This window comes from Apodemus sylvaticus, chromosome 2 (assembly GCF_947179515.1).
Source record: "Apodemus sylvaticus chromosome 2, mApoSyl1.1, whole genome shotgun sequence".
Classification (NCBI taxonomy): domain Eukaryota; kingdom Metazoa; phylum Chordata; class Mammalia; order Rodentia; family Muridae; genus Apodemus; species Apodemus sylvaticus.
This window is the reverse complement of record NC_067473.1, coordinates 171834265-171859362: the sequence shown is the minus strand read 5'-3', so window position 1 is coordinate 171859362 and position 25098 is coordinate 171834265. Positions and strand designations below refer to the sequence as shown.

The following is a 25098-nucleotide window of genomic DNA, read 5'->3' as shown; positions in this document are numbered from 1 at the left end:
CAAAGTTATCTGAGATGCACAGCATTCAGTTAACACTGTCTCCCTCCACAGACTTGAAGCACTTGGATGGCAGGCCTGCTCACTGCATCCCAGCATGGTTGGGCACACCTAGGAGAAGGTGGGAGGATCACAAAACCAAGGTTGTCTGCACTGTGCCCAAGGCAACTTACAAATAGAGTCTTGAATTTCAAGCTCCAGAGGGTGAGTTAATGACCGTTGTGGTAGAGAGCGAGGCAGCAGACAGCCAGGCATGATGTCAGAGCAGGAGCTGAGAGCTCACACCTCACCACAAGTAGCAGGGTGACACTGGGAATGGGATAGGAGTTCGAAACCCCAAAGCCCACCCCACAATGACAGACCTCTTTCCACAAGGCCACACCTCCTAATCCTTCTCAAACTGTTTCACCAGCTGGGGACAGAGCAAATAAATGTATGGGTCTATGGGGACTGTTCCCATTCAATCAAGTTCAAGGTCACCTGAGTTATATGAACCTTGCCCCCACCATGACCCCATCCACGCCCCCCACCCAGCAAACAATTTAAAAATCTGGGACTCAGGGACTGGTTTCATCATACTAAAAGAGCAAGCCATTTTCCTTGCCCTGGGATTATGGTCCTCCTATATGTTGGGAGGGAGGGGTCAGGACATTCTTGATAGTTATCTCTTGGGTCATGTCCAGGTTCTAGAACATGTGATGTGTATTTGAAGAGGAGATATCCATGACTGCTGTAAATATTTATTGTTGATATGTGAATCCCAAAGGTGCTCAAATAAATACCATCTAGTGTTTCCTCTTCAGTTTCTTTCCTGTTGACAAACCAGAGAAATATAATAGGTATTTAATAACCTAAGGACATTTGTTAACAATGGGTCTAAGTTGAACTGCATAAAACTAATTTTATATGGGCTGACCACAAATCCACAATTTTCCCTTTCTTTCATTTTCCTATGCCATGATTTACTCATAGAGTTTGGATTAATGTCTCTTTAATCCAAATGTTGGCAGTACAAGTACTCGCCATTGTGCCGTGTCTTTAATGCTTGCTTTATTTAGTCCTCCACACAGAACAATGAGTAGGAAGCATTGCCTCCATTTACAGAGGAAGCAATGGAAGTAAAAGAAGGGCTTACCAGGTTATAGTCAGAAAGAGTGGAGCCATTGAACTAGGGAACTCTGACTCCTGTGTCCAGCATTTTGCCCATTATTTCTCAACTGGCTTTCTATCATTGACAAAGCGGCCATCACCACCACCACCACCACCACCACCACCACCACCTTCACCACCACCGCCATCCTCATCTATGACATCAGAACATCTGTTCTTTTTCTTATCTGTTTCAGTATTGTTTTGTGTTTGTTTTTAGACAAACTCACTGTGTGGCTCTGGCTGGTCTGAAGTTGGCTACATAGACCATGCTCTGTGGGCTATACTCCAGCCTAGGTTATCTCTAGAGCTGGGTTATTACTTATTCCTTTGCTTCTTGGCTTGCACTTCCTGTTTGAAGCTACTGAACAGCCAAGGCTGGCCCAAGATCTGATTTACCTTATTTTCTCCTGAAAAGGAAATTACTCAGGTGTCAACTTCATTTATAATTACCCAACTTTTTTCCAGACATTTGACTACAATAATTTATTTTCAAAAATTGAAAGCTGGAGAGACCTGTGCCACATCTGGCACTGAGAGGACACCATTTCCTGATACTCTCTAGGGAACCGACAGGAGCAGGGTATTAGGTAAGCATCACTGCCTAACACAGAGTCCTGGAGCCCCTCTGCTCTGGGACTTACTACCCAGCAACCTCCAGTTTGCCTATCCCCCTCTGCCCCTTCGACCCCTCCTTCCTCCATCACTGTCCCTTTCTGTTGGATGTGGGAGACCTGCACCACATCTGGCATGGAGAGGACACCACTTCCTGATACTCTCTAGAGAACTGACAGGAGCAGGGTACTAGGACATTGGACAGAAAGAGAATCCCAGGAGTACATAAACACAGGCCTGCAGGATAGAAAAGATAGTGTTATCAAGACCAGCTAATACCAGAGGTAACGAAATGGCCAAAGGCAAACGCAAGATCATTACCAACAGAAACCAAGGCAACATGGCACCATCAGAACCCAACTCTTCCACAATAGCACATCCTGCATACTCCATCACATCAGAAAAGCAAGAACCAGATTTGAAATCACATCTCATATTGCTGATGGAGGACTTCAAGAAGGACATAAATAACTCCCTTAAAGAAATACAAGAGAATATGGATCAAAAGGTAGAAGCCCTTAAAGAGGAAACACAAAAATCTCTTAAAGAAATACGGGAGAATATAGGAAAACAGGTTGAAGCCCTTAAAGAGACAATACAAAAATCTCATAGGGAATTATGGGAGAACGTGGGTTAACATGCAGAAATCCTTAAAAAGGAATCACAAAAATCCCTAAAAAAAAACACACAGGAGAACAGGTATCAACAGGTAGAAGCCCTTAAAGAGGAAACACAAAAATTCCTTAAAGAATTTCAGGAAAAAACAAACAAACAAGAAAAGGAACTGAACAAAACTATCCAGGACCTAAACCTGGAAAGAGAATCAACAAAGAAATCACGAAGTGAGACATCTCTGAAAATAGAAAATTTTGGAAAGAATTCAGGAGTCATAGATGCAAGCATCAACAACAGAATACAAGAGATAGAAGAAAGAATCTCAGATGTTGAAGATTCCATAGAAAACATTGACTCAACAGTCAAAGAAAATGCAAATGCAAAAATCTTGTAACCCAAAACATCCAAGAACTCCAGGACACAATGAGAAGACCAAACCTAAGGATTATAGGAATAGAAGAAAGCAAGGATTTACATCTTAAAGGCCCAATAAATATCTTCAACAAAATTATAGAAGAAAACTTCCCTAACCTAAAGAAAGAGATGCCCATGAATATACAGAAAGCCTACAGAACTCCAAACAGATTGAACATGAGCAGAAATTCCTCCCATCACATAATAATCAAAACACCAAATGCACTAAACAAAGAAAGAATATTAAAAGCAGTGAGAGAAAAAGGTCAAGTAACATATAAAGGCAGACCTATCAGAATTACACCAGACTTCTCACCAGAGACTATAAAAGCCAGAAGAGCCTGGGCAGATATCATACAGACCCTAAGAGACCCTAAGAGAAATGTCAGCCCAGACTACCAAACCCAGCAAAACTTTCAATTACTATAGATGGTAAAAACAAGACATTCCACGACAAAAGCAAATTTACAAAGTATCTTTCCACAAATCCAGCTCTGCAAAGGATAATGGGTGGAAAATACCAACACAAGACAGCAAACCACACTGTAGAAAAATCAATAAGGTAATCTTTCATCAAACCCAATAGAAGATTGCTACATAACCAGAATGTCATCTTTACCTAAGAAGATAACAGTAATCAACAATCACTTTTCCTTAATATCTCTTAATATCAATGGTCTCAATTCCCTATAAAAAGACATAGACTAATGGATTGGATACATAAACAGGACCCAACGTTTTGCTGCATACAAGAAAGCCACCTCAGTGACAAAGACAGGCACTATTTAAGAGTCAAAGGATGGAAAACAATTTTCCAAGCAAATGGTCCCAAGAAACAAGCTGGAGTGGCCATTCTTATATTGGATAAAATTGACTTTCAACCAAAAGTTGTCAAAAAAGATAAGGAGGGTCAAAGGAAAAGTCTACCAAGATGAACTCTCAATTCTGAACATCTATGCTCCCATCGCAAGGGCACCCACATTCATAAAAGAAACTTTACTAAAGCTCAAAGCACACATTGTACCCCACAGAATAATAATGGGAGACTTCAACACCCCACTGTCAAAATTGGACAAGTCATGGAACCATAAACTAAACAGAGATACAGTGAAACTAACTGAAGTTATGGACCAACAGGATCTAACAGATATTTATAGAACATTTCACCCTAAAGCAAAAGAATATACCTTCTTCTCAGCAACTCATGGAACCTTCTCCAAAATTGACCATATAATTGGTCACAAAACAGGCCTCAACAGATATAGAAATATTGAAAGTATTCCATGTATCTTATCAGATCACCATGGCTTAAGGCTGGTCTTAAGCTCAAACAAAATCAATGGAAAACACACATACACATGGACTTTGAACAATGCTCTTCTCAATGATAGCTTGGTCAAGGAAGAAATAAAGAAAGAAATTAAAGACTTTTTAGAATTCAATGAAAATGAAGACACATCATACCAAAATTTATGGGACACAATGAAAGCAGTGCTAAAAGGAAAACTCATGGAGAGAGCTTACACTAACAGCTTGACAGTGCACTTGAAGGCTCTAGAACAAAAAGAAGCAAATGCCCCCAAGAGGAGTAGACAGCCGGAAATAATCAAACTTAAAGCGGAAACCAACCAAGCAGAAACAAAAAGAGCTATACAAAGAATCAACAAAACAAGGAGCTGGTTCTTTGAAAAAAAAAAAAAAACCCAACAAGATAAATAAACCCTTAGCCAGACTAACCAGGGGGCACAGAGACAGTATCCAAATTAATAAAATCAGAAATGAAAAGGGAGACATAACAACAGAAACTGTGGAAATTCAAAAATTCATCAGATCCTACTACAAGAGTTTATACTCAACAAAGTTTGAAAACCTGGATGAAATGGATAACTTTCTAGATACATACTAGGTGCTAATGTTAAAACAAGATCAGATAAACCATCTAAATAGTCCCATAAGTCCCGAGGAAATAGAAGCAGTCATTAATAGTCTCCCTTCAAAAAAAAAAAAAAAAGCCCAGGACCAGATGGGTTTAGCTGAGAATTCTATCAGATCTTCAAAGAAGAGTTAATACAGATACTCTTCAAACTTTTTCACAAACAGAAACTCAAGGAGCACTACCCAACTCATTCTGTGAAGCCACAATCACGTTTATACCTAAACCAAACAAAGACCAAACAAGGAAGGAGAACTTCAGATCAATCTCCCTCATGAATATTGATGCAAAAATACTGAACAAAATCCTGACCAACCGAATCCAAGAATGCATCAGAACTATAATTCACCATGATCAGGTAGGCTTCATCCCAGGGATGCAGGGATAGTTCAATATATGGAAATCCAACAATGTAATTCACTACATAAACAATCTAAAGGAAAAAAAAACCACATGGTCATTTCATTAGATGCTGAAAGGGCTTTTGACAAAATTCAACATCCCTTCCTGATAAAAGTCTTGGAGAGATCTGGAATCCAAGGCATATACCTAAACATAGTGAAAGCAACATACTGCAAACGGGTAGCCAATATCAAACTAAATGGAGAGAAACTTAAGGCAATCCCACTAAAATCAGGGACCACACAAGGCTGCCCCCTTTCTCCCTATCTATTCAATATAGTACTTGTCCTAGCCAGAGCAATCAGGCAGCAAAAAGAGGTCAAATGTATACAAATTGGAAAGGAAGAAGTCAAACTATCACTATTTGCAGATGATATGATAGTATACTTAAGCGACCCCAAGACTTCCACCAGAGAACTCCTAAACCTGATAAACAACTTCAGCAAAGTGGCTGGATATAAAATTAACTCAAGCAAATCAGTAGTCTTCCTCTACTCAAAGAATAAACAAGATGAGAAGGAAATTAGGAAAATGACACCCTTTACAATAGTCCCAAATAATATTTCATACCTAGGTGTGACTCTAACGAAGCAAGTGAAGTTCTATATGACAAGAACTTCAAGCCTCTGAAGAAAGAAATTGAAGAAAGTCTCAGAAGATGGAAAGATCTCCAATGTTCATGGAATGGCAGGATCAATATAGTAAAAATGGCCAACTTGACGAAAGCAGTCTACAGATTCAATGCAATCCCCGTCAAAATTCCAAATCAATTCTTCATAGATCTAGAAAGAGCAATTCTCAAATTCATCTGGAATAACAAAAAACCCAGGATAGCAAAAACTATTCTCCACAACAAAAAATATTCTGGGGGAATCACCATCCCTGACCTCAAGCTCTACTACAGAGCGATAGTGATAAAAAACTGTTTGATATTGGTATGCAGACAGGCAGGAAGATCAATGGAATAGGATTGAAGACCCAGAAAAGAATCCACACACATATGGTCACTTGATATTTGACAAAGGAGCTAAAAACATCCAGTGGAAAAAAGACAGCATCTTTAACAAATGGTGCTGGATCAACTGGAGGTCTGCATGCCATGTTGATCCATTCTTATCTCCTTGTACAAAGCTCAAGTCCCAGTGGATCAAAGATTTACACATAAAATCAGACACACTGAAGCTTATAGAGGAGAAAGTGGGGACAAACCTTGAACACATGGGCACAGGGGAAAAGTTTCTGAACAGAACAGCAATGTCTTATGATCTAAGAACAAGAATTGACAAATGGGACCTCACAAAACTACAAAGCTTCTGTAAGGCAAAGGACATAGTCAATAGGACAAAACGGCAACCAACAAATTGGGAAAAGATCTTTATTAACCCTACATCCAATAGAGGGCTAATATCCAACGTATACAAAGAACTCAAGAAGTTAGTCTCCAGAGAATCAAATAACCTTATTAAAAATGGGGTACAGAGCTAAACAGGGAATTCTCAACTGAGGTAACTCAAATGGCTCTAAAGCACCTAAAGAAATGTTCAGTATCCTTAGTTATCAGGGAAATGCAAATCAAACAATACTGAGATTCCACCTTACACCAGTCAGAATGGCTAAGATGAAAAACTCAGGGGACAGCAGATGCTGGAGAGGATGTGGGGAAAGAGGAACACTTCTCCATTGTTGGTGGAATTCAAGCTGGTAAAACCACTCTGGAAATCAGTTTGGCGATTCCTCAGAAAATTAGACATAGTACTACCTGTGGACCCAGCTATACCACTCCTGGGAATATACCCAGAATGTGTTCCTACATGTAATAAGGACACATGCTCCACTATGTTCATAGCTGCCTTATTTATAATAGCCAGAAGCTGGAAAGAACCCAGATGTCCCTCAACAGAGGAATGGATACAGAAACTGTGGTATATATACACAATGGAGTACTATTCAGCTATTAAAAACAATGAATTCATGAAATTCTTAGGCAAATGGATGGAACTAGAAAGTATCATCCTGAGCGAGGTAACCCAGTCACAAAAGAACGCACATGGTATGCACTCACTAATAAGTGGATGTTAGCCCAAAAGCTCAACATAAACAACTTACAATTCACCCAGCACAGGAAGCGCAAGAAGGAGGACTTAAGTGAGGGTGCTATGGTTCCTCTGAGAAAGGGAACATAATACTCACAGGAGCAACAAAGGAGGCAATGTGTGGAGCAGAGACTGAAGTAAAGGCCACCCAGTGACTGGCCTACCTGGGGATTCATCCTATAAACAGGGACCAAACCCTGACACTATGACAAGAAGCGTGTACCAAAAGGAGCATGCCATGACTGTTTCCAGAGGGGCCCTGCCAGAGTCTTACAAATACAGAGGCAGAAACTAGCACCCAACTATTGGACTGGGCTTGGGGTCCCCAAGGGAGGATCTGGAGGGTGGTCTGGAGGAACTGAAAGGGTTTGTAGCCCCATGGGAAGAAAAATGACTTCGGACACCCAGACACCCCAAGACTCCCAGGGACTGAACCATCAACCAAGGGGTATACATGGTTCCAGCCAAAAATGTGGCAGAGGAATGCCTTGTTGGGCATCAGTGGGAGGAGTGGTCTTTGGTCAGGTAAAGGCTCAATAGAGGCCCCAACAAAGGGAAGTGGACGGTGTGTGTGTGTGTGTGTGTGTGTGTGTGTGTGTGTGTGTGTTGGGTAGAGGGGCATATACATGGAGGCAGAGGGTGGGAGGAGGGGTAGGGAATCTTTGGGGAGGGGGACTTTTGGGAGGGGGAAAATTGGGAAAGGTTTTATCACTGGCAATGTAAATGAAGAAGATACTCAGATACTCAATAAAAAAATAAAAAAAATTGAAAGCTGTTTAGTAACCTTTTTTTTTTTTTTTTTTTTTTTTTTTGGCACAACTCAATATCCATCCAGGTAGGTAGAGTGCTTATTGCCTTGACTGTAATAAAAAAAAAAAAACTTAATTATTCATCAGCACGGTTGCTATTAGACAAATGCCCAACTATTATTTACCCCTATCTAAATAACCTCCTGCTTTGGACCAGGGACAAGCAGGCCTTCCAGAGCTGGTAGGATGGGGGTGGGGTGGTGGAGTCTTTGTGTCTTGCGTCCCACTAGGACTAGGACGGGAAAGCAGGTGAGGAAAGCCAGCCTCTGCCCTGTGACCCTTACTTGTCCCCTTCAAGTCTAACTTCGAATCTGGAGTTTGGAAATGTGGAGTTGAAGGAACTTGGTGTTCCTGCAGTGAGACCCACATCTGCAGCTGTGTGCGACTTGCAGGGACTCTGGGTCACCTGGCAGACTAATGGCTACATTGGGCTTTTGGCCAAAGGAGCAACAGACTTGTCAATGAGAGCCCAGAGAGCGAGTCTTGATTGTATTTGTGGCTAAGTCTCCTTCCCAACCATTGAGGTTTCTGTGCTCTGAGCCTTGTAGATCATCACCAGGGCAATGCGTGGGAGAAACTGCGCAGGCCCAGTCGTCCTTCCTGGTCTCTGCGCCTTTCCCTGCCAAGTGCTGAGCAAACCTCTCCCGCTGCTCACTGCAGAGGCTCGACGCTGACTGGAACAAACATCCCTCCTGCTCACTGCTTTGGCCCTGTGGATCTGTGCTGACTGGACCGAGTGGGCTAGGGGCTTTTTCTGGGTTGAATAGATTTCTAGCCTTCTCTCTTCAGTTGTTGCCTCCTGGCATGTACAAATGGCTGGTTTGGCAGGAAGGTTTTCCATATCCCTCCACTTAACACGACTCTCTGTGCAGTCTAAGAGGGGTCCCTTTGCCCTGTGTTTCCCCCCAGTCTTGAAGCCTTTCAAAACTTGATCCTGAGCATGTGTATTTTGCCCCAGACCTTGGGCAGTGTAGATCTCTAGAGGGAGACCCACTCCTTCCTTTTCTGTAGACCCCAGACTTCTACTGCCTCAAAATATCTTTCTGTTCCCTTCCTCTATTTAACCAGGATCTCCAAGACGAGAGGCATCACCTCTGTCTTTATTTTTGTTGGCGTTCCTGTTTGTCCATTATTCTTGGTTGCCTCTTGACCCCATCCATCTCACCCCATGTGGCTGCTCAGCCCTTACCTCTGCACCTCAGCTCAGGTTCTCTTTCTTCACCCCTGGTCCTCCCTGTTACCTACCCTTCCTCCTGAGGTAACACTGTGGATTACACTCAGACAGCATTTTCTGCTGTAAGTTCTCCACAGGTCTACTGCCAGGCCATTGTCCTTTTCATCGTCTGTGTCTATATCACTTTCTCTGCTGCCTCTGCTGCCATTGCTGTCTCCCCCTTCCCCTCCCCCACCGCCGAAGCCACTGCCAATACAGTTGTCGCCATCTTTGTTGTAGTAGACGTCATCATTTTTAGCTAGCTATAAAGTATTCGGTTTGCCTCACAACGCTTTTGTCACAATCTGCATCACTCAGAACAAAATCCTATAGTGTCTCTACTACCCCTTCATGATGACCCTCTTGTCCACTGGCCCAGTTGTCCTTCGTGGTCCCTTCAACTTCACCTCCTTCTTTCACCTCCTTCCTTGTCTTTACCCATTTCATAGCAAAACCTAGGCCCACCCCCAGGCCGCTTTCACAGGCTCTCACTAGACATTTGGTGACTTGTGTCCCTTATTGTCATATCTATTCCACATGCTATAATGTCCCTTACCGTATTACTCCAGTCTGTTTTCATAGCACCTCTTCCCCTAACATATTTTTTATTTATTTTTTTATCTCTTTCTTTCCATGGGATTAGAAAACACATGAGAATAGAGACACCCCCTCTCCCAACACACACACAACCACTGTCTCCCAATACACACACAACTTCTGTCTCCCAACACACACTCAACTACTGAAGTACCATCAATGGAATCGTGCCCAGAAGTCAGAAGAACTGGGCACATTCTTGTTGGTATGGCCAGAGACTCTCTTCCTGATTCATATATTAAAGTTCTAAGTACTAGTTAATGGAACTTAGAGATGGGACCTTCGCTAGGTAGCTGGGGATGATGAAGTCACAAGACAGAGCTCTTGTAATGGGATCTGTGTCCCTCTAAGAAAGGCCAGACCACTTTCTGTCCTTCTCTACCTTGGCAGGTCACAATGAGAAGATGGTTTCCTGTAAGCCACAGAAAGCCCCCCACAGGACCCAGACACAGCAGTTCCCCTAATTTCAGACTTCCAGACTCCAGGCCTGTGAAAAAGCTTTCTGTTGTCAAACTATAGCAACCTGAGCTCCCCACACATGGTGACTTATAATTTGCATAAATGAATACATTACTGTCCCATAGCAAGGACTAGAGTAGGAGGTTCAGATTTGCCTTTGCCATGGCTTCTTTGCAATGCAGTCCTGAGTTGAGGTCCTGGCCGCCCAGCTCCACCCCCTCCCTACCCATTGCCTCCAGCGACTCTCTCATGAACGTTGGAATCTAGCATTCTTGTCCCAATTTAATTTCTAGCATTCAGTGGCTTCCTCAGTTTCTAGTTCTTCTTCATGCCACTGTGGTTCTGTTTCCCTGGGGATGTTCGAATCCCCTACTAGAGGTTAGAGTCCCAGGTCTCAAGCTGTAACTGTAACACTGACTTGACTCTCCCAAGGTTACATAATCTTTGACTTTGCAAGCTTTCTGGGAGCTAAAAAGGACTGTGGTGGTTAATCTTGGGTGTCACATTAATTCTTCCCTCCTTCCCTTTTCTTCCCTCCTCCCCTTCCCTTCCCTCCTTCCCTTTTCTTCCTTCCTTCCCTTCCCTCCTTCCCTTCCCTCCTTCCCTTCCCTCCCCCCTTCCCTTCCCTCCTTCCCTTCCCTCCTTCCCTTCCCTTCCCTCCTTCCCTTCCCTCCTTCCCTTCCCTCCTTTCCTTCCCTCCTTCCCTTCCCTCCCCTCCTTCCCTTCCCTCCCCTCCTTCCCTTCCCTCCCCTCCTTCCCTTCCCTCCCCTCCTTCCCTTCCCTCCCCTCCTTCCCTTTCCTCCCCTCCTTCCCTTCCCTCCCCTCCTTCCCTTCCCTCCCCTCCTTCCCTTCCCTTCCCTCCCCTCCCCTCCTTCCCTCCCCTTCCCTCCTTCCCTTCCCTCCTCTCCTTCCCTTCCCTCCCCTCCTTCCCTTCCCTCCCCTCCTTCCCTTTCCTCCCCTCCTTCCCTTCCCTCCCCTCCTTCCCTTCCCTCCACTCCTTCCCTTCCCTCCACTCCTTCCCTTCCCTCCCTTCCTTCCCTTCCCTCCCCTCCTTCCCTTTCCTTCCCTTCCCTTCTCCCTTCCCTTCTCTCCCTTCCCTTTCCTTCTCCCTTCCCTTCTCCCTTCCCTTCCCTTCTCCCTTCCCTTCCCTTCCCTTCCCTTCTCCCTTCCCTTCCCTTCCCTTCCCCCTTCCCTTCTCCCTTCCCTTCTCCCTTCCCTTCTCCCTTCCCTTCTCCCTTCCCTTCTCCCTTCCCTTCTCCCTTCCCTTCCCTTCTCCCTTCCCTTCCCTTCCTCTCTCTCTCTCTCTCTCTCTCTCTCTCTCTCTCTCTCTCTCTCTCTCTCCTGTCTGAGAATCAGATGTAAAGCTCTCAGCTACTACCCCAGCACCATGTCTATCTGCTTCTCATCATGATGATCATGAACTAATCCTCTGAAACTAGAAGCAAGACACCCTCAATCAAATGCGTTTCTTCATAAGCTGCGTTGGTCTTGGTGTCTCCTCGCAGTAATGGAAGAGTAACTAAGCCTCCTGTTCTAGTCTCTCCAAATACACCCTTAAGCCTTTTTGATGGCCGTTCTGTCTTCTTGGAATCAACTTACCCTTCTTTACCAGAAAACTCCTACTCATACTCCAAATTTTAGTTCTACTATCAGCTCTGTCAAAGAGCTATTTTCTACTGCCCCCATAGAACAAACCACCCCTCTAGGTTCCTACAAGATTTTGCATCTCTGTCCCCCACAATAGAAATTACCATCTGCTCTGTACTTACCTTAAAAGCTGTTTTCATTCCTCTTTGACCAGAGCTTATTGTACAAGTCCGTTCCCCCATACCCCCACCCTGCTTGAAGCACTATCTATTTTTACATGGCAGGTGATGTGTGACATCTGCTGAATGAACACATTGTTGACAACTGATATCTCACTGTTCAACCTTCATGGGTTTTGCTCATGCAATCTAGTGCGTTCTCTTTCTTCTGGGCTTTATTCTTCAAATATGCTAGGGTACAGATTTAGCAGCCTAGTGGGTGAGACCATGTTAGTGAGAATTTCACAGCTGACCACCTACTCATGCCTTGGGTCACACATCCTGAAGCAAGAGGAAGGTCATCTAGTTATTGAGTCCCAGAGGGATCATTGGTCACTACTTCTCAAGCAGGATCTAAACTCCTGCTCTCCCATGAGAGGGAAAAAGTTTCAGACCTCAGCATCTCTTTTCAAAGAGAACTATCCTTCTCAAAGATGAATCCAACAGTGCTGGAGATAAAGCATCCTGACACTGGGTAGCATGGGAAATGAGGGTGGCAGAGACTTTAAGGTGAGAACGTAGACATCTCTACGTGCTTCATCACCAGATTTGTCGAACCAGCCACACATGCGTGTGCTGAGGACTGTAGAGATGGAACGACTACAGTGTATGAGGGATGCAGGGAGGACAACAGCAGCTACTCCTTACATCTGACTTCCGGCTCCTTGCATCACTATGGTTTCCTTAGTTACCGTAACTATGAAACAACAACCACACTACTAAAATTCAGGGACTGGCGAGATGGGAGGTTAAGAGCCCTTACTGCTGTATCAGAGGACTTGAGTTCAGTTCCCAGAAACCACATTGGGGGTTCGTCACCATTTGTAACTCTAGCTCTAGGACAGCCAACTCCCAAATCATCTTGCATCTATCCCCACCACATACAAACAAACATAATTTAAAATTAGATAAGTGGGTTGAAGAGATGGCTCAGCGGTTAAGGGCGCTGACTACTCTTACAAAGGTCCTGAGTTCAAATTCCAGCAACCACACGGTAGCTTACAACCATTCGTAATGAGATCTGATGCCCTCTTCTGGGGTGTCTGAAGACAGCTACAGTGTACTTATTATAATAAATAAATCTAAAAACAAGTAAAAAAATAAAATTCAAATTAAGCATAAAATTATTTCATTCAAATGGATGTTGCTTGAATCCCACTTGGCAAAGCCCATCAAGATAGGACTTCTGCTTATCTGAGGAACATTTGGGGCATAAGTTTTAAGCAATACCCTTTCCCCAGAATCTGTGTATGTGTGTGTGTGTGTGTGTGTGTGTGTTCCTATTCTTTCCTCCCTGTAATATGAATACATAGAACTGTTGTACCTGCCCATCAGGGAGAGGTGTTAGCAGGCTGCAGTGCTCCTGCCGCTGTGTCCCCCATTAGGGAGTCATTGTTGTCATACATCTCTAATCCTCAACCAACTCTGTTGTGCTTACTCCAGAGAACAAGCTGGAAAACTGCCCAGAAAGATGCAGGCAATATTTGCATATTCCCTTTAGGATGGAATTCACTCCAACAGGTACGGAGCCAGATTCGAGCAACCGTGGTGTGGGTATCTTGTCTTTGTGGCAAAAATAAAAGCAACGATGAGATCAAGTAATGTATACAATGGCCAGCCTCATAAGGGATCCATGAGTTAGAGAACAGCAGGACCTTGGTTCTGCTGGGTTGCCTCAGGAAGGTATTCATGGGGAGATGGTATCTTCGCTGAGTCCTGTAGGCAGGGAGAGACCAACTGGATAGAAAGCAAGATAAAAAACCTTTCCATGTATGTGGATTATCATGGGTAGAGTCTAAAGCAATGGAGAGTTTGTATTTTTATTTTTATTTTGGAACAGGAAAGAAGAAAAGTAATGAGTCTGGGCCTCCATAAAGAAGGAAGGGAGCGAAACTAGCAAGAACTGGCTGAGGAGAAGACAAGGGCCATATTGGTTGGCTTTTGTAGACACAACACAAGCTTAGTCATATCTGGAATGAAGGAACCTCAATGGAGAAAATTTCCCCATCAGACTGGCCTGTGGACAACCATTTGCTTAACGATGTGGGAGAGCCTGGCCTACTAGGGGCAGTGCTGTCTGTGGGCAGTGCTGTCTGTGGGCAGTGCTGTCTGTGGGCAGTGCTATCTGTGGGCAGTGCTGTCTGTGGGCAGGTGCTCCTGAGTGGTGTGAAAATTCCAGTTGAGCAAACCATGAGGCTGAAGTCATTACGCAGCATCCCTCAATGGTTGCTGCTTCTGCTCCTGGATTGGGTTTCTGCTCTGACTTCCCTCAGTGAGTGACCGTGCTTAGCAAGTGTATATGAAATAAGCTGCTTTTGGTCATGGTGTTTGTCACCGCAATAGAAACTAAACTAGGACAAGGAGGGAGCAAGGGTCGGATGTGGTTGAAGGTGGATGGGGTCAGATCTGGCAGTCTATGTTTCAGTCTGAGGAGAATGAAAACACTTATGGGGGTTAAGAAGATTACCTTTCACTGAGGAGAATGAATTGGAGGAGCAGGTAGGGACGGGAAACAACAGGAAGCTGTTATATATATTCAGGAAGAGATGGCAGTGGCAGGTTTGGGGTTGGCGACAGCAAGAGTGGAGAAGGTGGATCAGGAAATGTGTTGGGGAGATGTCTCAGTTGCTAAAGCGCTTGTTATATGTGCATGAGGACCCGAATTTAATTCTTAGCACCCATGTAAAAAGCGGAACATGGGAATGCGTGCAGCAGAGGGAAGGGAACTGTCTACTGTGATGTGTACAGATTTTCTATGAATTGCCCCCTTCTCAATTCTAAATCCTGTCCTCACCCCCTCACTATGCCTGGCTTTCAGGGCTGAGGCTGGAAGTTCCTATTTTGCTAATGACCAACCCCAAAGTCTCTTGTCTGGTTCAGGGAAGGGTTATGGCCTCTTGCAACTTGAATCAAGAATCCAAGGCAAGTGAAGAGATGTTCTTAAACTGTGTGTGACATACATAAGTGGCATTAGGTCAGGCCCTCTGGGGTCTTGTTTGCAGACCTAAGCCTGAGGTCTCCAGCATGGGAGGACCATGGAAACACTGGCTGTGATTCTCTGTGTGGAGGGGAAGGTGAGCCTTTCATTTCTGAGGAGCTCAAGCAGAGGCCGTGGCCTGGAAAAAAGGAGTTGCAGGAAGGGATGCATCCTGCTTCTGAGATGAGGAGAAGGCGAGGAAAAATCTAGTAGCTGAGATCCAAGTGTCCTTTAATGCAAAAGTGCACTAAGACGATGTGTCCTGGACATGAAATAGGATAATTACCCTTCCTATGGACGGGGAACTTGGCACATGGCCTTGAAGATGGTGCATACTGTGAAAGCCCGTTCATAAAAGGACAGACACCAGGTGATTCCGTTGTGTGAAATACCCAACCAGGTCAGCTGTGAGATCTGAAACTGGAATCATGTTCTTCGTGGGCCAGGAGGATCAGGTTGGGATGGAAGAAGATTGGTGTTCAGTGGGCACAGAGTTTCGATTTGAGAAACTGAGCAATGTTCTAGAGATGGATGGTGTCAGTTGTTCTAACAATGGGAAGATCCTTAAAGCAACTGGGTCAGGAGCACTGAGATGTCTGAGACGGCCGGATTCACCTTATTCAGGCTTCTACGCAATAGAAAGATGGTGTCCGGGAACAGGTCGAAGGGCAGTGTCAGCTTGTCTTACTAGTCTGGCCCTCCCATATGCCCTCCTCAGCTTTGCCCATCCCCCATGCTGCTTTTATGCCCCCACCCTTTTTTTTTTAAATCAAGGTGAGTATGATATGGGAGAAAAGTTGGGGAGAGAGCATGGAATGGAAGAGATTGAAGGAGTGGGCTCTGGGGAAATAGCTCGGTGTGTGACGCACCTGCTGCACAAACAAGCGTGAAGACCTGAACTTGGAGCTCAGCAATTATACAAAAATAGGATGTGGGCGTGTCTGTCTGCAACCCCAGAGAGACAGGCAGATCCCAGGGGCTCCCTGACCAGCCATTCTAATCAATATGCTGTGCTCTGTGTTCAATGAGAGACCTTGTCTTCAAAAAAAATAAAAACAGAAAGTGGCAGAGGAAGATACTCATTGTTGATTGTCTGGGGAGTGGGAGGAGAGGAGAGAGGGAGGGGGAGGGGAGGGGGGGAGGGGGAGGGGAGAGTGCAAGCGAGAATAAAAACTTCCACTAAAGGTATGGCAGCCAGACATTAGGACAAAGGCAGGCCAGCTGCTGTCTGTCTTGGGCTTGCTTTTAAACAGAAAACAATGACCCAGATGTTGGTCCCATAGTGCTGTGCCACACAGCTGGAAGACAGCCAGACAGCAAACCGAAGCAACAATTCTCCACGTCTGCAGAACCCGACTTTGATGTGAATAGCTCAAAATGTATAGGGGTGTACCTTCGTTCGTGCAGACATGTAGACTCGTCATGCTTCTTGCCTATGTCTTATTACAGAGGGGAGGTCATGAGAGATATACAGATGTATTTCTAAATCCAAACTGCTGCAAATTTATAAGGACGCATGAGAAATATGGCTTTATTGTAATGTACAGAAGAGAATCCTAAGAGTTTAAAAACTTGGCTTATTTAGGTATATTAGGAAATAAAGATAAATAAAAAGAGGAAAATTCTGCTCCCTGGAGTTAAACCCTGGCATTGAATAGATGCCACAAAGTTTCTGTTTGCTTGCTCCCTGAGTCCAGGCAGGCTTGGGACTACGGGAATGGAAGAGCGGAAGTGGAGTGTAATTTCTGAGGCTACACGCAGAAGGCCTTGCTTTGTTAGAACATTGTTCTTGGAGCCCCTGGTTGCCACATAAGTGGTCTAATAATCTGAAGCCACCATGCTTTGAGAAGCCCAAGGTCACTCCAGTGCACACCAAATGCCACCTGAATCATCAAGGCTCAGAGGCAGGAACCAGAGTGAAGAAACCTTTACATTTTTTCCAGGCTCCAGACAGCTGAGTCACACACAGCCCCTCACCTCCTCCCTGCTGGGACTCCAGACACCGACATCCAGGAAGAAGCAAGCCATGACCTACAGAACCTGTGTGCATAAGGAAATGGATGTGGCTATTATGCCACTATGCTTTGGGTTTATTAATTAATTTATTTATTTTTCTTTTTTATGATTAAAAAAATATGTCTGTGAATGGTCATGTGCACACACACACAGGTGTCTGCGACAACCAGGAGAAGGCGTTTGCCCCACCGGAGCTGGAGCACTGGCAGCTTGATGTGGATAATGAGAAAGGAACTCTGACCCCCAGCAAGACCAGCGAGAGTCGTATCCATGGAGCCATCATCCAGCCCCAATTTGAGTGGTCCTTTATGTGGTTATAGGTATCTGAAGAACCCCCTTCTCATAGGCAAGCACTGTTTCTCCTTGTGAGTCCCATCAAGGATTATTCGTGAACACACAATCACATATTTAATGGTGCGTATTTGATACACTTGGTTTCATTAGGAGTAGATTGCTGTGTTTTAGTTTTTGTTCATTGACCAATGTATCCTTACACTGAATAAATTCATAGAAAACAGAGGACAGTGTTCCTCAGCAGAACAGCCCTGTGGTCTCAGTTGGAGGGTGCCTTACAGGTTGAAGACCCACGACATTAAATATGTTGGTACGCTATTCTAAAAATGGGACCGTGTATCTTGAAGATTGCTCTACAGCTATGCACTGGGAATATATTTATTCTTTTGATAACTGCAGAGGATTTTATTACAGGAAAAAAAAAACCCTAGCTCTTCACACATGGACATTTATCTGATTTTCAGTTCTTTAATTTTATAAGCGGGGTGTGACTGCTCATTCGGCATTTGTAATTTCGGTGACATTGGCGAATTGCTCTTATTGGAAGTTATTTGAGGTCTTCCTCCTGATAGAAATGCCTAGTGCTTGTCAAACATTTCTTCGCAACGTAGACAAATTGATGTGGATTGTACATCACTGTAGTTTTACCTGTTCCTTTATAATGAGTGAGGTCAAGCACTCAGGGGCTGGAGAAGTGTGGTGTTTGAGGGAAGGTTTATGATGCTAGCAGCCCTAAAGTCCTTAGCTCTAATCAAAGGCTCCTTGCCATTACTTCTTTGATAAATTCTTTCTGTTCTTTGCCAATTTTCCTACTGTTTATTTATTTATTTATTCCTGGAGTGAAGATAGTAAGCCCTAGCTTTTACATGAAATAAAAACATCTTAGTCTTTCTTTTTTCATTCTTCCTTCTTTTCTTTTTCTTCTTTCCTTTAAAAGAATTTTAAATTAATTGATTAAAATTAATGAAATTTAAATTTGGTGCTGTTCAAAATTTCTTTTCTTAAGTTTTCTAAGTTCATGCTATTCTGAATGTTGGGTAGAATTGCAAAAGTCACAAACTGTGAGAAACCTGAAGTTTAAACACTACAGCGTAGGTTAGTGTGATTTGCTTTTCCTGTCATATTGAGAGGACAGGGAAGGGAGGCACTAGCCTTGGTGTCTGTGTTCTGACATATCTGAGCTGACTCACAGCTTAATTCAGTTCTTTGACTTTTCTTTCTGATCCTGGGATGATTTCTAGCCTTTCAAGGGACCTGAGTGCTGATGTGTGTGCACTCATTTTTATGGGGAAAGAAAAGAGATGGAAAAGATCCAACAGATGTCCACTGACGTTTTATTGATCCAAGCCAAGCTACATAGACAGCCCAGCTACAAAGGATGCTGGGAAAATGACCCAGACTGCCACCATGACCCATCGTTTGGGATTAGGCTTCTTGCTACCCTGAAGAGAATTTTATTAAGTAGAAAGATCAGTATAATGGGTAACAAAGAGACCGTGTGTCCACAGCCCGACAAGCGAGGATGGGGATTCTCCTTTACGGACTGTTTAGCACAAATCCCCCGCCCCATGTTTTCCTCTAGTGTTTCTATGGATTATACTTCCATATTTAAATCTTTGATCAAAATATTTTATTTAAAATTTTTTACTACATTTTATTTATTTTGTGTATATGCATGTGAGTATGGAGTGCATGTACATGTGTATCAGAAGAAAATTGTCAGAAGACAATTTTCAGGAGTTGGTTCTCTCCTTCTACCTTGTGGGTCCTGGGATCAAACCTAGGTTCCGAGGCTTGGTGGCAAGGGCCTTTACCTATGGAACAATCTCACTGGCTTTATTTTATATTTTTATTTCATTGTCAGAGTATCAAACCAGCTTTTTCCCCCGAGGTAAAAATACAGTTTAACAGCAATCCAGCCTTTTCTCACTGATTTTAAATTCACCCTTTGTCTTGTACAAAATTCAAATTTGAATCTTCTTTTTCTAGTCTATCTGTTGACCTATTTATGAAATTGTAAACTATGATTAGTTAGTTTCATGAAAATAGGGCGGTTTCATAATTTTTTTTTCATCAGAATGCCCATGTAGCTAGGACTGGCTCCAAACCCATGACCCTTCGTAGCCTTCAGTGTGCAGGATATCCAGCCTGGCTCTCCTGCATTACTTCTGTCTTTATTTTTCCATCCAACTTGCAAATTATCTGATTGAATTAAGAAACTTCTGCTTATACTTATGATAATGATATACTAGATTAGTTTAGGAACTATAACATCTAGTGATGTGAAATCTTCCATTTTGGAAACACATGCCGTTTTCATCTGTTTAAGATTTATTTTGGGGGAAGGAGGATTGTCCTTCCGTAGCATTTTAGAATTTTGATGTACTTTTTCCTTATATGTATTTTCTCTTTGTTAGTTACTATTCTAAGTGTGATCCTTCCAGCCATTAGAAAGTCTAAACAGATATTGTTTCTATGTAAAGGCCTTTATTTTTGAATGTTAATTTCTTTAAGTTTTATTTTTAATTATGTGGACTTGAATGTGTCTGTGCATGTGTTAAGTCCAGGTGCCCCAGAATTCAGAAGAGGGTATTATATTACCCAGAATCAGCATGTTAGGTGACAGTGGACCCTAGATATGGGTGGGCTCTAAAGACTCAAACTCAGGTTCTCTGGAAGAACAGCAAGCATCTTTTTTAAAAAATTTCTTTTACTGTGTGTGTGTGTGTGTATGTATGCACGTGTGTGTGTACATGCATGCACGCGCGCGCGCACACACACACACACACGTGAATTTCATGCACCCCCTGTTCCACTCATCTCCCTGTCTCTCCATACCTGCCCTTCACCCTGGCAATGCCCTTACCCTCTCTAGAAAACAAACAAACAAGCAACACACCCACCAAATCTCTACGTGGGGGTTGCTGGTGTATCATGGTGTGTCTCACAGTACACCCTTTTGTCCACATAGCTTTACTTGCAAAAGTTCATTGCAATGGTCTGGTTTCGAGGCCCCAGTCTTCTGCTACACTATCCATACGGTAGTCTCAGAGGGATACCTCTTGGATATCCGGTTGCTGCCCTATGTCATGGAGATCTCCCGCAGCTGTGCATCTGAAGTACTGGCCCTTGCACACGCTCAAACAGTTTGCAGATGATGTAAATGTTGGGTGGGAAAACTTAGAGCCCTGGATCTGGGGCTGGGTGGTAGCAGAGTTGCTCAGCCTGCCAGCTCTCCTGGGCCCGCACTACCCAGGCCAACTTTTCCACTTTTCCCAGATGACAGGTGGGGCCAGGCTGACTGTAGCATCCCACCAAAGGCAGGACCTGTTCTCCTCCACTCATGCCACAAGGGCTAGCTCTCTAGTTCAGCCTGTGTGAGGTGTGGGACCAGCCTCTCCCAAGTGGTGCAGGTGGTGAGGAGAGGGACCAGCTCTCCTGCTCTCTCTCACACCCTGAGGGCCAGCTCTTCCACAAGGCCTAAGAGAGGGGTGCAGCCAGCTCTCTTGAGTGCTGTAGCCCTTGAGGGGTGGGGTCAGTTCCACACTGCTCTCAGACATCGACATAGCCCCAGGCAGCAGCTCATACCACAGCCTTTGGTGGTACCATGGGCCATGTACATTGGCACAGACCCCCACTGCTGCAGGAGTATGAACCCAAACATGGCCGTCTGTGGCAGCATAGGCCAGGATATCACCATGACCTCAGATGGAAGCACAGGCTACACTCATCAGGCTGCTTCTCTTTCTCTCCCATCATCTCTCTACCACATAAGTGCTCCTCCTAGTGGTGCTCCTCCTAGTGGTGCTCCTCCTAGTGGTGCTCCTCCTAGTGGTACTCCTTCTAGTGGTGCTCCTCCTAGTGGTGCTCCTCCTAGTTGGCACTCACCTTGCTGGGTGGCAGTGGGCAGGGTGCTCACAGAAAACACTCTTAACTCTAGCACTCTCTTGAGTTGTAGTTGTTAGTTCTCTCCCCCTTCTTCTGGATCCTGAGAGGGCTTCTCTATGTAGCCCTGGATGTCCTGGAATTTGCTCTGTAGGCCAGGCTGGCCTCCATCTCAGAGATCCGTCTGCCTCTGCCTCCCAAGTACTGGGATTAAAGGCATGAGCCACCACTGCCTGGCTGGGTATTAGGTTTTTGTTCAGACACGGCTGGTGTTCTCTGAAATGACTCCATTATTTTCCAGGGGTCAGCTGGGCACGCATCTTCCTGGATGAGAATTTGTGAGTCAAGGGTTGTGCTTTCATTCTTGTGTTCTTGTTGGCACCTTCGGAATCCCATTCATGGAGACTTCTGTAGAACTGCATTTTAGACTGGGCATTGGGGCACACGTGGGGGACACCCAGGCCAAACCTCCTGGTCTAGAGTTCACAAAGGAAAAGCACATAGATGATGGAGGGCAGGCGGTGAAGAGTGCTTTGCTTCTGGGAAAGGTGGATGTAGGCCCAAGGTCAGCAGGTGGCTTCAAGTCTGCATAGTTGGTCAGGTGTAGGTTGCTGATACCTTAGTAACAAAGGGACTAAATCTGCGTTGACCTGCCCCTGATCCAGACTGTGCTCTAGAACTTGGGAAGATGACATGCTTTTTCTTAAAAAAAAAAACAAAAAAACAAAAAAACAAAAAACTTTTTTAATGCTGATTTCTACTTCCTGAAGGGAGCTTACTGTGGACTTGCTGGGAAATGAGAAACGATTGAGTGGCCGTGCACGGCTGACAAAGATGTCAGGGCAGGACCCCAGAGGGATCAGGGATGAGGATTACGTAAAGACCCTCCAGCCTCCAGTAGCACCAGCTCTCCAGGGAGTTGGAAGGTGTGGTCTAATCACCTCTCCCAGCAACTCTGGACCATTCCTGTCAGTCCAGAAAGCTCAGTGTAGAAGCTATTAAATGCAGTAGTTGGAGTAATGAGAAACCTGTCCTAGCATTCCCCAGACTCCACATGATGGACAAATTTGGATCTTCTCTGAACTCTCTCTCCGGGTGAGGTGACACTGGCTAGGATTCCTCTTGCCTTTTTACCTGAGTCAGCTTCGATTTCCCCCATGTGTGAGAGAAAGTGAACCCTGCACTCTTTTATGCCACACTCGACAAGACCTGCTTTGTGAATTCAGCTGTCACTCCAGTGCTCAATCCTAGGGAAGGGTGAAAAGCGATAAGCCAGGAACCAGACCCACAGATCTAGGCTTGGCTGCAAACCAATGACCCCAAAGCAAACAAGTCTTATCAGCTTTCATTACATCAACTCAATCCCTGACCTGTGTAATTTTCTCAAGCTACAGTCCTTCCCGTGTCCTTAGATGCCGACACGTATTGAAAGAGTGAACTTTGGATGACTGTGTCGAGGCTTGAGAAGGCATCAGTGATAGATTTACATCTTTGAGGATGTTGGTAGTGACATCTCTTAGCTTATTTGTTGCTTTTGTTTTGTTTGTTTTTCAAGGCAGGATTTACTCTGTGTGGCTTTGGCTGTCCTGGAACTTGCTCTGTAGAACTCATAGAGGGCTGGTATTAAAGACATGAACCACCACCACCTGGCTGTTAGATAGCTTTAAGAGCTCCAGTTGCTTCTGTGGTGATGGGAGAGAGAGAGAGAGAGAGAGAGAGAGAGAGAGAGAGAGAGAGAGAGAGAGAGAGAGAGAGAGAGAGAGAAGACAGAGAGACAGAGAGAAACAGAGACAGAGAGAGGCAGGGAGAGAGAGACAGAGACAGAGCGACAGAGAGAGACACAGAGCAAGAGAGACACAGAGCGAGAGAGACAGAGAGAGAGACACACACACACAGAGAGAGAGAGAGAGAGAGAGAGAGAGAGAGAGAGAGAGAGAGAGGGAGAGAGGCAGAAAGAAAGAGGGAGACTCCCCAGAAGTGGAAGACGGGCAGAGAGCACTGCAGGTGGTTTTACTGAGTTGTTGCTATGGTCACTGTTCAGTTACATCAGGACAGTTCCTCACATCCTGATGAAAGGACCAGAGCTTCTGTGGTGCATAGACCACACATATGAAGTCTGAGTCTCTATGCCTGAGAAAAACAGGGTGGATACTGAGATCTCTCATCATCCAGGAAGGAACCCCTACATCATGGGTCTTAAACCTGAGTGTACAAAGCTCCCTTGGAGAGCTTCTTGGTTGCTTCTCGTTAGATTAATGGTGGTATCTGTGAAGGAGAAGGGTGTGAAGGGGCTGAAGATGCAGGAGGGAGGGAAGAAGTTGTAGGAGCAGAAGAATCACCAAAGGGTGGGTAACCCGGGGTTATCTCCAGTGGGGACAAGGTCTAAGTCCTCAAAAAAATCAAAATATACCTGCTTCTAGAAGTGTTTCAGGTGTGGCGGCTGTGTCACTTGTGCATTGGTAGAAGGCAGGGAGGAGGAGGAAGAGGAGGAAGAGGAAGAGGAGGAGGAGGAGGAAGCAGCTATGTCTATGTTCGGTGTTCTGTCCTATGAATGTTTGAATGATTAGTAGCCTAACACTCCCTGAAAAAAGTGAGCTTGAAATGAGCACCACTCCGGTGCCAGGCAAACACGGGTGGGCTCCAGGATGGGGAGCAATCTGGAGACTAGAAAAACCCTTCCTGGGACTGCAAGGACCCTTGAGAGGGACTATTTGGGTGGGCTGGGTGAGGTGCGAGTCTGAGACAATCACCAGACCAGTGCCATGGGGCCTGGACAGGGACTATGCCTGGTTTTTAGATGGCACTGGAGATCTGAACAAGGTCCTTACACTTCTGCAGCAATCTTGATTTATCCGCCAAGCCATCTCCCTACCCCAGTCAATAGTGCATTCACAATCCCTCTTCTTTGCGGGCAATTTTCATTGATCAGAGCAGTAAACCAGAATGACATCAAGTCATTCACAGCACAGACTTCTTGGGCTTAAGAAAATGATAAGGAATGGGAAGCAACTGGTCAGAACCCAAATAATCACCCTAGGGAGACAAGATAGTCCTCAAAATAAGTAGTTAATCTCTATCGGCAACAATTTGAGGCTGACTGTAGTTGGAAATGTAGTTTCTGTATGTGAGATTAAAAATTGTCCCCTGTTGATGCATGTAATAATTTGACTAGGTTTGGCCCCTGTAGATTCATGTGTTTGAATGCTTGTCACACAGGGAGTGGCGCTATTAGGAGATATGGCCTTGTTGGAGTAGGTGTGGTCTGGGAGGGAGTGTGCCGCTGTCAGGCTGGGCTTTGAGGTTTCCTGAGCTCAGGCTCCACCCAGGGTGGAATGAGAGCCTCTTCACGGCTACCTAAAGAAAACAGTCTCCTCTTGGTGCCTTCGGATCAAGGTGTAGAACTCGCAGGTTCTCCAGCACCATGCCTGCCTGCACGCTGCCATGCTTCCTGCTATGACGATAATGGATTGAACCTCTGGAACTGTAAGCCAGCTCCAGTAAAATGTTTTCTTTTGTAAGAGTTGCTTTGGTCATGGTGTCTCTTCACAGCAATGAAACCATAAGGCAATGCGTTTTCATGGAGTGCCCAGGACACTAGGAAGAACTGTAGGGAAGACTCGGCTGCTTCCTGCAAAAGCGATGCATACGCATTTGGCAAAGGACTCCCAGGTACAACGCCTCAGCCACTCAGCGTGCTCCTCTTCAGTCCTTTGTCTTAGCCCTCTGAGAATACACTTCAAAAACCCGAAGTAGATAAGCACAACTTTAAACAAACAAACAAACAAACACAAAACAACAAAAACAACAAAAAAGCAAAATCTTGCA

At 44.7% G+C, this 25098-nt stretch overlaps 1 pseudogene; it reads left to right on the top strand.

The window, feature by feature from the left end:
- Nucleotides 1–23682: 23682 nt before the first annotated feature.
- On the top strand, nucleotides 23683–23852 carry LOC127679594 (uncharacterized; annotated as a pseudogene).
- The last annotated feature ends 1246 nt before the right edge of the window (nucleotides 23853–25098 follow it).